This window comes from Fukomys damarensis, unplaced genomic scaffold (genome assembly GCF_012274545.1).
Source record: "Fukomys damarensis isolate Sample0158 unplaced genomic scaffold, DMR_v1.0_HiC HiC_scaffold_38, whole genome shotgun sequence".
NCBI lineage: Eukaryota > Metazoa > Chordata > Mammalia > Rodentia > Bathyergidae > Fukomys > Fukomys damarensis.
In genome coordinates this window covers 18,480,475-18,494,655 of record NW_022900950.1, presented here as the reverse complement: position 1 = coordinate 18,494,655, position 14,181 = coordinate 18,480,475, and positions in this window count along the sequence as shown.

The window sequence follows — 14,181 nt, the reverse complement described above, 5'->3', positions numbered from 1 at the left end:
CCAAAATTAAATAGAAAAAATTTCATACTCTCAGGAGATGCAAAAGTCACAGCTTTCTTTACAATGTAGATATTTTAGACAAAGAAAAGGGAGTTTTAAAAATTCATATAACCTTTCATGACAATGAGCAATTATTACTAGTTCTAATAAAATAATTATGACTAGGCCTTTAGTAGAAAATAGCTTTATACCAGAGGCAGAGATGTGCATGTGCGTAATTGTGGGGTTTAGCCATTGAGTAAAGTGGGAAGGAATCTGTTAAGGGAAGGCTAGGGTGACAAAAAGACAAAAAAGAGTTACAATAAAAACATTCAGGGTATTGGTGTATTGTCTGATTCACCTCTCAGTGGTTCATAATGCAAAGTCTATGATTATAAAAATGATGAGTGTTAGCCGGGCATGGTGGCGCATGCCTGTAATCCCAGCACTGGGGAGGCTGAGGCAGAGGATCCCTGTGAGTTCGAGACCAGCCTGGGCTACATAGTGAGTTCCATGTCAGTCTCAACTACACAGTGAGACCCTGTCTCAAAAAACCAAAAAACAAAACAAAACAAAAATGATGAGTGTTATTCTTTCCCTCTTGTTTTAAAACTAATTTGTAATTCCCTTTATAAATGTTAAAAAGTCGTTCCTGTTATTGAGTATTTAAGTTTATTGCTCTGATTTGGAGGACCATTTACCAACAATGTATCCAGCTGTGAATTTTAATAAACATTTGTTTAAAATTTTTTTCTATCCCCTCATTCTGCTTTGCCTGGGAACTTCTGTTAAACATTGTGACAAACACATTCTAATGGCCAAACATTGTTGGGGAACAATACCAGACTATGTTTGACCCTGGATGTCTTATTTCTTTGTAGTGTTGCCTAGCTTAAAGACTATAAACAATTTATCTTTGCAACATTTTGAGAATCTTTGCTTCAGGAGGATTTGAGTAAATGAATTATTCACTGTTTAAGAGTGACTTTATGAAATGTGGGAGGCTCAATTTACTTATTAAGAATGTAGCTTTTATTAAATAAAAAAACACATTTTTGACTTTTCATGAGGTCATTTCAACCACATTCTAAAAATCATTAGCTATGTTGCTTGGTTTAAAGAGTACAGTAAACCCTTGACTTATGAGTTCAATTCGTTCACAAGGGCTGGTTGTAGCTCAAATTCATCACTTGAAGGCTCAGGCTTCTCCACACAGCCTTCAAAGTCTCTCTTCTATATACAGCATATCTCAGTGTCCTTAGAGAGACTTTGGCTCAGTATTTCTCAATTAACCCCACTTAGGAAAGAATTTTGTAATGCTCCTTCCAGAACTCTTTAAGGGTTAAATATGTTTCTGAAAGCATTTGGAAGCACAGTGGCTGGCATTCAGGTCATAACTCAAGACTTTCTTCATAAGTTAAAACTAAAATTCTGGATGTAACCCAAGTTGGTAATATGTCAGGCCAGTCATAACTTCAGGGTGTGCTGTATAGTCTTTTTCATATTTTTTTCGGCTTTAATTGAGTTTATTGGTACATTTTAGGGATACAGTACAGTTACATTCATTGTTGGGCTCTTGTACCTCTACGTGACAGGTCTTGGTTCTCATTTTTCCCCTAGTCCTTGCCCTCCCTTCACCCCCTCCTCCCCTCCCCATCTACAAACACTTTATTTCCATCCTTTCATTATCTCACATTTTTTTCTTTTCCCTTATTATCCTTCCCCTACCCATCTCACCTTCCCTACACCTTTAGCTCCTTTCTTCCCATTTCTAAATGTCAGTAATCTTTTTAGGTCTTTTTCATATTTTTAAGGCAAACTATTTAAAAAGAAAATAGGACAACGTTTTTTTCTGAAGGCATTGAAATTTATACTTCATCTTCTATATAGATCTAATAAAAATTTGGCAAGTTAAATTTTTTAAGGGGATAATAAAAATACTGGGAAGGTTATTTTTTAGCTTGGGCTTATTTACAGAGTTTTCAGTTATTCAATACATTATTTTTATTTTATCAAATCTAAAACAAAATATCTCCATTGCTTATTCACTCACTATCCATTCTTATTGAGCATCTGCTAAATACTGGGAAGCCAAGAAAGTAAAACATGAGAGAAAGGCCTGCTTTCATAGTATTTTGAATTTAGGGAAGGATGGCATACAATAAATATAAAAACACATATGTATATTATAAGCCAGATAGTGATAAATAGGAAGAAAAATAAAGTAAGGTATAAAGACAGCACTCTGAAAAGGTCAATATGCGTGGTATATATCTTGCTCAGGACCTTCACTTGTACAGATTATTTCATTTTGAAGATCAATATAATTAAAGGGTCATACTAATAATTCAAATAGTCAGATCCTGTAAAGAATCTACCATATTTAATAGCTAATGCACACACACATTTATCTCTTTAAAATGACAGCATTCATGTTTGAGTTTTTGAAGAAATATATCTAAGAAGAGTATTATTTGGTAATATATGATTAATCAAACTCAAGGCTGAGTAAATACAGTTTACTTTTAAGATACTGGAAATCTTTTGTTAATAAGAAAATTATAACCTTGAAAGTATGTTTGCAGGGCCTGGATTTAGCTCAGTGGTGCTGCTTCCTGCCTCACAATTGTGAGATCCTGAGTTTGGTCCCTGGTACCAAAAAAAAAGTGTGTTTGCAAATATATATTTGGGTCTCTGAACATATTTTTCAATAGAAACAATATAAGGTATAAAATATAAGAATATTTAAGTTTATTGGTTAGCCAAATGGAGCTTATTAAAACTAGAGAAATAGAAAATAATAGTTTCCAATTATAGTGCACAAAATTGGATAATTCATATAAAGACATGTTTTCTTTTTCTTGAGGGATGATATAAAGGGATATCAAATTCATTTAGAGGAAAACAAAGCAATAGAAAATAAAGATAGTATTGAGGGAACTTGGGCTCCATGCATGGTCTTTAGAATTTTCTAGTCTTGATTGTCATGTCAAATTGTATTTTAAAGCTACATTTTTCTTCATTTTTTAGGAAGCCAGCTAACAGTGTTCATATTGTTATGATTAGAGCTATTTTTTCTCCTCTCAAATCTGATTAAGAAGAGAGACAAAATAAGGGTAACTTTTTTCTCAGACTTTCAAATAAAGGAGTAGAAAAATATTTGAGTCTTCTATTATGCTTTAACCTTAGAAATGTTCCACTATTTTTCAAAAATTGTAAGGTAATTTCATGCATTTCCTTATATTTTGAAGTTTCTTTAAATATGCCTCAAAAAGCAGTAAATTTTTTCTTAAACTTGTGGGAGGCTTTCTAAAAAATGTCTAAGACTCAATAGATTGCTTTGTTGCAAATATTGAAACAGAACCATAGTTTTCTTGTAATTCTTTCTCTTTCTATCTTTATAAATTGAAAAGACTGTATAATAGTAAGAAATTAGTTACAGTAAGGATGAAACTTTTAAAGCACAGTGGTTCCACAAGTACACAAAGAACAAAATGTTCCATTTGGTGGACCAGAATAAGAGAGGTGAGATTCAAAGCCACTACTGTCTCTAAAATATTTTTGCCTCAAGGGTATATATTTCCTTTCATGCTTCTAGAATATTCACTGGTAGTGAATCCTTGATGAGTTAATTCATCTCAGAGTTTGCCATCTGTTAATAGAGTTCTAAGACCTAACTGAGGTCTTGAGGGAAGCAAATGAATTAATACATTTAAAGTCTGGTGCATAGCTGCTAATTACCACATTACCAAAAGTTGTGGCTTGGATCTAAAATGGTCCCCAAAGCCGCATGCCTTTGAAGGGTGTTTGGATCATGGGGGTGATTTACTCATGGGTGGATTCGTCCACTGTTGAGTTTGGAGATAATTGTGATGTTAGCATAAAACCTTACCCACTATGTAAATTTTCCTGGTCAGAGTAGTACAACTCTGAAGGGTTTCATAATCATACTTCCCCCAAGATGCCCACATCATAGTCCCTGAAAACCATTAAAGTAATATGTTGCATGGCAGTTGAGGACTCAGCTTGCAGGATTTAAGGTTGCTAATCAATTGACAGATTATCCTGGTTTATCCAGTTAGGCCCTGTGTTATCAGAAGGCTCCTTAAAAATGAAAGGGGGATGCCAAAGAGAACAATCAGAGAAAGAGGTATGACAATTAAAGGAAGGTCAGAGAGATGTATGCTTCTGGCTTTGCAACTGGGGAAAGCGAGCCATGAACCAAGGAATGAAGGAAGCTTCTAGCGAAAGAAAATGCAAAACAATTTTTCTGTTAGAGCTTCCAGTAAAGACTATTGCCTTGCTGACACTCTAAGCCCATTGAGGCCCATAACACTATTAAACTACAGAACTGTGGTTATTTTAAAACATTAAGTTTGTGGTACTTTAATATGCAGTGAGAGTGCTATAGTTTAAAGAATGTTCCTAAGGGCTGGGGGTTTAACTCAGTGGTGCTGCGCCTGTCTTGCAAGCTCCAGGTCCTAAGTTTGATCCCTGCTACCAGGAAAAAAACAAAAGAGGGGGAGGAGGGGAGGGGAGGAGGGGGAGGAGGAGGAGGAGAAGTGGAGGAGGAGGAGGAGGAGGAAGAGAAAGAAGAAGGAGGACAGTGATGTATCTATATTAAACTAAGTTAGTGATGCCTTTTTATGCAGTGATAAGTGGAAATATTAGTCTTTTTATTTTCTTCTACTCTGTCAAAAAGTAAGGGCTCCCTATATGTACCAGGTGTTTTTTTTAGCATTATGTTAGATGCAGAAAACAGTAGTGATCAAACTGACTGTAGGAGATAGAGGAGAGAGAAACAGAACCTTTAATTCCAAAGCTTATCAGTCAAAGAACATTACCCTCTATCCTTTGCCTTATTGAAAGGAGACAGTTCTCTGGATCTCACACTTCTGCACATCTTTTGAGAAGTAGCACTGGCTGACTTTGCTCAAGGCTTTTTAAAAGATGTTTGTATTAAAGACATCAGAAAATACAAAGTAATCACGTTAAATTTAGGCTTGAAAACCACAACACAGACATAATAGCTACAAAAGAAGAAATTGCCAATATAACTGTTCTTTTTGGGAGGGGAGAGAAAATTTTAAAAGATTGAGATGTGTTATGGTCATGTACCAAGTCCCTATGAAAGATGTGATCATTATGTAATGCAAACACATATTGATAAAAGATTAAATTTGAAGGAAAAAAGTTATAGTGTATATAAATTAATAATCTTTATTATAATATATAAAAATAATTTCAGTAACAATAAAAACAAAAGAGGAAAAACTAGAAATGTTACTTAAGTTATACTGAAAACTGGTTGAGGGATTAACTGTTTATGGAATTTGTTCTGGAAATACATGTTGGTAGGGGAAAACAAAATATGTATATAAATGTATATACTCTAATCAAAATTAGAGTTAGCTACTTCTTTAAGGCTAAGAACAGAGCCAAAAATGATGAAATGAAAACTAAAAAAGCAGGAGGGGGAGAAAAGGGAAAGGAGAATGAGGGAGGGAAATAATAAAAATATGTTATGTGTGTACAGATATTTCATAATGAAAGTCATTTTCTGTATGTTAACTAGTATGCACCAATAAAGAGACTAAAATAAATTATAAATAAGTAAAATGGAAAAGTATATTTCTTTAAAAATATCTAACTAAAATACTTAAGTGGATGTTTTGAGGTGGTGTACTGCAATGATGATGTCTCACATAACCAATAAATTACTTTAAAACTATTCCTGAAGCACTGGAAAAAACAATGCCTTTGGGCTTTGAATGTGCTTCTCTACTCCCAGAAGTGAAATCGCTGAGTCTTCAGCAAAATAATCATTGAAAAGGTATCAAAAAATCTATTGCAACATGTACCAAGTAAGGGGAAAAATATTTTATACTGCTTTTTGTTTGTTTCCTTTTCTTGATTCCACAAATGTGCTCTTCACCTTATTTCCTTGTAAATGTTTCCTTACTAGTAAGTGATAAAGCAGATCAGGATATTAATTTCAATAACTTAGATGAAAGGTTTGCAAATATAAAATGAAATGTAAAAGAAAACTTCCCCTTATTTATCCAGGAGACTTATACATTCCTAAAATTGTCTTCATGTTTACTATACAAAAAAAAAAAAGAAGAAGAAGAAGAAGAAAGAATAAAATCACATGAAGTGCCACTACTCCAAGGTAATCATTGTTCCACTGTGCATATTCCAGTATTTTGGACTGTGTATTTTACATAATATCACATATCAAAATATAATAAAGAACTTTTTTACTATAAATGGAATATATTCTTACTAAAGAAATTTTAGGAAAACATTAATATATGAAAGGAAAGAAATCAAAATATACAATCAAGTGGTTTAATGATAAATCAAATGTACAATAAACTATTAAACATTCATTATGAAATTAATTAGTTTCACTAATTTCTAATGCTCCATTTCTTAATCATATCAGAAAAATTAAATATTGCAAATAAAAGTAACACTAGAATACTACCATAAAAACTACGCATAAACTCTCCATCAATTTTTTCCTAGAGGACCAAGAAATTCTAACTACAAGAAAGATATTACTATCAAAAACATATGAAATTTAGCTATATAAATTGTAAAAATTACTGATTGATTTGTATTAAACAGTAAGCATTCAAAAATACTGAATCAAGGTAGAAAATAAAAGCTACAAAGAAAAAGCACTTCCACTGAACCATCTGAAGTATCTATTACTACTATCAAAAAGGTTTTTTATAGGATTCAAGGTTAGTATATATCATTACTAATAGTACACTTTAAAGCAATAAGGCAAGTCTACTCTCAGGAAATATCTTCATGTTCTGGCAGAAGTTAATAAATGCTTTGAAAAAATAAAGTGTATGCATTTGAGAAAGGGCATATATTATACTTTTCTCCTAAAAAAAAACAAACAGCATTAAGGACTCTGAAAAACCAAGTATCAACCATAACTTTGTTATTCTAGAATTTCTCAGATTAATTTTCTTTCTTTATGAATAGCTTATAGAAATGTCCTGCATGGTACAATTTGGAAAATGCAGGCAGGCCACTAAGTAATTTTCTCAAGGTCTCATCTAGTGATCTCAGATGCTAAAAGAGTATCTGAACAATTCATGACTCATTGCTCTGAAATAGCCTCATCTCACCTAGTGTTTTACTGCTCACCCCATCATAACTTCCAAGTACTACTTCTTTTGTGCCCAGCACCTTCCTGTGCCTGCATGAGTACTCCAATTGCTATAGTACTGGTCCAGACAGACACTAAATCTGTGATCCCAAATATAAATGGTGCTTAACAATGATAGTAATAATAAAATAAGTGAGTCACAAGCCCTTCGAAGACTTACCCAAGTGTTGAATATTCCAGTCTTGGTAGAGACTTATCTTGCCATATTTTATTCCTTCTGAATTCTTTATAAGAGGGAAGGCGCACTCTGTTCTAGAACTAATCTCACTCCAAAGGCAGGAGAAGAAGGACCTTCTTGTGAAAAATTCCAAAACAACACTTCAAAATTTTCCATTTGGGTTGCTGAAGCAAATAAATTTGTCAAATGTTTTGGAAATTGTGCCCCCCTCAGACCTAAGGTAGGTGAGGCAGGAACCACAGATAGCCATTGACTCTGGGTACAAACAAACATTATCCTCACCAGGTTTAATCAGGGTGCCTTACAGAAATTATTATATTTTATGACAACAGGGCATGAAAATGTTAGAAACTATATTAATATGCTCAGAATATTTGTATTCTGACCCATCTTTCTTTAAACTGGGAATCAGGTACATTGAATGAAGAAATCACAAACTTCATAAAAAGAAACATAAATATTTGAATAGTATCACTAGGAAAACTTTAGATATGCTCTAAGATACTGTTTGCTTGTTTGTTTGTTCATTTGTTTGAGATAAGGTCTCACTTTGCAGTTCAAGATGGCCTTGAACTCACTAGGTGGCCCAGGCTAACCTTGAATTTGAGGCGATTCTCTTGCCTCATCCTCCCGAGTGCTGGTATTAGAGGTGTGCACTACCACACCTGCTTCCAACACTTTCTTTCTAAACCAGAAGAACATCTATGAAATCTTCCATTTATAGCTGGACTATTAAAAAAGGGAAAAAAGAGAACCAAGACCTGTCATGCAAAGGCACAAGATCTGAATAATGAATGTAACCGTACTGTATCCCTAAAATATACCAATAAACTCAATGAGAAAAAATGGTGACTTTTGAATAGTATTATCTACAGGATTTGCCCTTCATTTGATTTATGGTTAACATCACTATTATTTTTTAAATAGAATATGGGCCAAAATGATCAAAGACATTGTTCAAGAGTCTAACATAAATAGCAGGAGCACAAATATAATCAATGATGCAGTGTGTTAAACATGACAGAGCATCACTTAGAAACTACAATTTGTAGTTTATTGATTTTACAATTAATGATGGAATGCTATTGCCAAATGAGAGGTTTACTCAGGCAATAGGCAATGAAATTGTATGAACTGTCTATCTTTATTCTCAGTCAATTTATATTCTTTGTAGATTTTAGTGGTTCCTGCTTGCATATTCTGTATGTTAATCACTTCAGTTTTACACTTCGAAAACATCTTCCTCTACTGTAGCATCAGATGGAAGCTCAGTCTCTGGTTTAGCAGTTTTAACAAATCACTGAGCATATCAAAAGGAAGTTAAGCAAATGTAGTATGTAATAGTGTCTTGGATTGCCTGATTTTTAAAAATAAGACCAGAAGTTTTATTGACCTCAGTAACACTTGTTTAGAGGAGTTTCTGGTTTTGTTGTTTACCTGTGAGGACTTGACCAGCCACTTAGATTAACAGAAGAAGAGTTATTTTATCTATATTAATACTGGTAATATTTTAGTATGCACAGGATAATGGAAAGTCATAATCACAGTTAATCTGGTTCAATGTTAGCAAAACAGTGTCTCTTCACACCCTGGGAATTGGACAGAAGAGGATCCTTGGTTTCTCACCACAGCCTTGGAAATTTGCTTCAGGCTGGACACAGTGAGAACAACTCCTACCTCCTAGAAAATCATAATCTGTTAAACTTCTGAGTTTCTTAGTCACTCTGGTCAAAAGGATCTTAAGTAAATAACATGCTCAAACCACTGAATTGTCCTTATGGAAAAATTTGTACAGACCTGCTTTTTAATCAGGTATATATGCTGGATTTAACAGAGTGCTCCAGATTCATCATATTTCCAACACTAGAAGCACCAGAAGTACTTTCATCAGGGGCAACCCACTTTTCAGTCCCCCTTCTGACTCTCTTAGACAGAAGCTTTCTTTCCCTCAATAAATTTTTCCTACTCTTAATCTCTATTGTTCTTAGAATTCATTCTTCAATTTTAGAGAACATGAACTCACATTTCAGATATCTAGCAGGTTTGGGAGTTTCATCTCTTCCCCTTGTATTATTTTGGAAGTCTTCCTTCAAGATTATTGGTCAGAGGTAAGAGTTTTCTTTCAAAGGTTCTAACTTTTGTCTTTTTGCTTCATAGATTGTAATTTGTTTCATAGATTCTGATTTTCATTTCAAAAATTCTGGCCTTTGTTTCAGCTTTTGTCTCAAAAGTGTCTTAATTTTAAGTTGTGTGTTTTAAATGTTTGCAAATTTCTTGTTTTTCTTATGTATTGTGTTTTGTTAAAATTACATTTTATTCTTGTTTTATATGTGTTACATTTGCACCTAGTTCTTCAAAATGCTGTAAAATGGGCCTCTTATTAAATGTCTCAGATAAAGACAGTTCAGGCTTTTATCTGTTTCTTATAAAATGCCAAACAGTGGTTACTCTGCCAGCTAGTAATTGCCTTTAGGGCAGCTGCCACTCTCAAAGCAGAGGACAGGTTTCTCCACTTGCCCTCTGGAGAATCTCTACTCCCATTGATGCCACTGGTGGGTGGAACATTGACCAGATAGGCAATTGGGTTCCTTTCAGAGACACATCTCTGATTACACAGAACTAGTGGAAACTGAGGTGACAACTGAGGGGTCATGGCCAGGGCTACAGTCTAGCAGATACCCAAAGGTCCCTAAGAAGAAAATAGCTCCTGACAGCCTATCTGGGTAATCAGCAGAAAATCTCCACATCTTGTCCTATCTGAACTCCTCTGTGAGGTGAAAGGTGAACTCTGTCAGTGATCATCAGGTATCCTCTGTCTCAGATTGATTTGAAATGATGCTGTCAGAGCCCTTTCTTTTTTTTTTTATTGAGTTTATTGGTACATTTAGGGATACAGTACAGTTACATTCATTGTTGGGATCATGTACCTTTACATGGCAAGTCTTGATTCTCATTTTTTTCCCCTTACCTCTGCTTTCTTAAACCTCCATTAAGAGTTAAATTACAAACTGGGTGTGGTGGGGCATGCCTATAATCCCAGCACTTGGGAGGCTGAGGCAGGAGGATCACTGTGTGTTTGAGACCAGCCTGGGCTACATAATGAGTTCCAAGTCACTCTCAACTGCATAGTGAGACTCTGTCTCAAAAAAACCAAAAAAAAAAAAAAGAGAAAAGAGAGTTGAGTTACAGGTTTGAACTGCTTTCTCTACTACTAGTAAGACAGACCTCTAGACAAGCCTAAAAAACAAATATTTCATAGATTAAAAACTACCTGAACTTCTCCCCACATCCTAGGCATGGTCTTCATTATTTATGTGTGTAGGGGAGAAAAATGCCTTTTGGGCTGGGGATTTAGCTCAGCGGTTCGGTGGCCTGCCTTGCAAGTGCAAAGTCCCGAGTTCAATCCCCTGTACCAAAAAAAAAAAAAAAAAAAAAAAAAAAAAAAAAAAAAAAAAGAAAAATGCCTTTTCCTTAGGTTATGGACTTTGGGACATTGACTGTGGTTTTATAATATATTATGTGGTGATTTCTTTTATATTTAATGAGGTTGAGCTTTATTTGGACTTTTTCTCTCTGCTAGTCAGTTTAAAACTCCCCTTAATCTTTTCTACAACTAGTTAGGAGTTCATTTGAGAATCCCTCGTAGTTAGACCACTCTTCCTTCCAGAAAGTCAGACAAAGACAACTTGCAGTAACTGTTTTGTCTTACACTAGGAAAAATAGCAAACAGTAATTTGCATTTGTTTTTGCATGCTAACTAGAATATGGGACTTTTTTTTTTTGTCAGCCTGTATCTTCCTTCATGCGTGTGCTTAAGAAGTTGATAATCTTTACTATGTATAGATTGTGGCTGCTAGGAAGACCTATGTGTTTCAAATATGTAGTGAATTTAAAATAGACCTTAAAGGAGTAGCCTTGTCTTGCTGCTAATACAAAGTTGCCTAAATGACTGGAGAGACAACAGAAATTTCTCAGAGCTTTCTCTGGGCCCAGGGAAAAATCTCCAACTTACCATCTCTGGAGGTGATCTCTTTAGCAGGCAAAGTGGCCTATTTTCCTCTCTCTCATTCAAGGAACTAGAAAGCAGTGGTTTGAATTTCTTGATTTGCTAGCAATACTTCTCTAAACATGATTGTTATAGCTGAAGCCAATTATAACTTGTGCTTTGAGAGTACTTACTGGAGTAAGAATATGATTTACCTGAGGAAGATGAGATCGTGTGCTGGTAAAAGGTAGATAGTCCAGTCCAGTTTTATTTTCTGGGTCTCTCTCCAGTTGGTAGCTACCTAACCTGGAGTGGAATAAACCTTGCGGGACACCCTAGAGGGCACAGGAATCAAGCAGAAACTTATGGGATGCCACATTTGTTTCTCTGGTCTCAGATTAGGAACTCCAAATCTGAACTTCTCACTCCTTTTGAATGTATTAAGGAGCAATTTACTATTTCTCTACACCCACATGTGGTGTGCCTACCTCCTAAAGCCAGGTACACAGAGGAAAGTACTATGATGCTATCTCACAATTAGAATTATACTACAAAAGAGATAAGATGGTCAAAATCATCTTATGTTGAGATTTTCTTTTTTTTTCTTCTCTCATTGAGTTTATTGGTACATTTTAGGTATACAGTACAGTTACATTCATCATTGGGATTTTGCACCTTTACATGACAGGTGTTGGTTCTCATTTTTCCCCTTGTCCCTGCCCTCCCTTCGAGATTTTCTTTACACTAAGAAGTAATTTTTGCTTGTGTTCAAGTGTAAATGTAATGAGAGACAATTCACCCTTAAGACATTCAGTACCTCTAAGACTGAGGCTACTCCTAGCCCTTCAGAACCTGAGAACAAAGTTTCCAGGACAACTTTAAACCTTGACCACAGGTGCCGAGCACAGAGTATCTAGGCCAGCCATAATTAAAACCTCCATGAGGCTATATCCATCCTTAGATAAATTGTTCAGGTCCCTCAAAGACAATATCCCTTGCAGGAAGTAAATGGCAAATATGGGACTATCTGTGTGCATGTGTCTTTTTCTCAGTGACTTAAGACAGATTAAATGAGACCTAATAAAGTTTTTAGATGACCCTGATAGGTACATTGAGGTCTTTAGATAACATACTCAGACCTATGGACTAGATTAGAAAGATGTAATGTTACTCTTAAATCAAATATTGACTTTTAATGTGAGACAAATAGTATTACGTTTAGAGACAAGTATTATCTTAATTTTGGAAGCTCAAAAGACAGGCAGCCAGGGGAATAACTGGTTTCGACTGAACACAAGCAGCTCCTACACAAAACCCCTACTGGCCTGCCAATCAGATAGGAGATTAACATAGAAGACATTTTTCAGGCATGTATTCATAAGAAACATGAGAACTAAGTCCTTCGGTTATTTTAAATTATCAATTAGTTATCAGAAAGAGATTAAGGCATCCCTAGATCCTAATTTGATAAAAGGAAATACTATAGTTTTTCTCAAGTCAGCCTTACAATATGTAGATGGTATAGTTTATATTCCACCTCAGAAAAGCTTTCTAGCCAAGACACCTGTGTTCTGCTGAATTTTCTAACAGAGGTTGTAATGTTTCTTGGTCTAAGGCACAACTTTGCAGCCTTGAGGTAAAATACTTAGGCCTTATTATATCTAAGGGAATCCAAAGACTGGGGGAAGAAAGAATTAAACCAAAAACTTAATAAAGATAAAAAAGAATTAAGCTAATCCTTTTCTCTTCACAGCCCAAGACCCTAAAACCAGAGAGATTTCTAAAAATTACAGGCTTTTGTTGCCTTTAGATAGCAGAATGCAATGAGATTGTGTGACTCAACTTTCAACCTATAGAAAAACCCAAAAGACAGCCACATTTTAACTTGGGAACTTGGTCCCCAGATGGAATTCCAGAAGCTCAAATAATCATTTTTTAAGTGCCTGCCTACAGGATACCATTTCAGTTTGTATGTTAATAGAAGGTAAAACATGGTTTGGGGAATACTTCTACAAGATCAGAGGGCTGTTCAATAGCCTGTAGGTTATTCAAGTCATAAATTAGATATTATATATTCAAAATAATTTATTTAGAAAGAAAAGCCCTAAGCAATATAGTTAGAACAGTTTCATTCTCTTTCAAGAGACAAAAAAAAGCAACCATTTACGTTCTTTGATTATTGGTTTGATTTTGTGCTTGGCAATACAATTGGAGTCAATCATAGCTTCTGTCTCTAGAGATGTGTTTAGCTAAGGATTGCAGATCCATCATAAAAAAGCTCCTGATCTTAAATGTCTTTCTACACCTGAGATGGTTAAGATTTAGTTCCTGTGCCATACTTGAAGGCACTCTTCTTGTCCCTTCTCCACTGCCTGTCCCTGAAAATAACACATTTCTCAACAGTATTTAATTCAAGGCACTTCCCTCCTCCATGACTGCTGGAGTTCAAGACAAAGCTTCCAGAATGGTGAATTTCCCTTTCCTAGAACACTTTCAGAGTAAAACTGATCTTCACTTATTTCTGGGCCATATATAAAACTGGTCTAGTCTTAATACTGAAACTCTCAAAGCCTGCATTATAGTTGGGTATTCTAGTCAGATAAACCATCAGCAGGGCCCATCTTAAAACTGTTCTTGATTTCACAAGTATAGAGGTTTTCATTCCTCTTGATTCTTATTACAAGAGACCTCTGTTAATTGAACTATAAAGTTCAAACTATAAAGTTTTATAATTATAAACCTAAAAATTATAGGGCTGGGGATTTAGCTCAGTGGTTTGGTGGCCTGCCTCACAAGCGCAAGGACCTGAGTTTGATCCCCAGTACCAAAAAAAAAAAAAAAACTAAA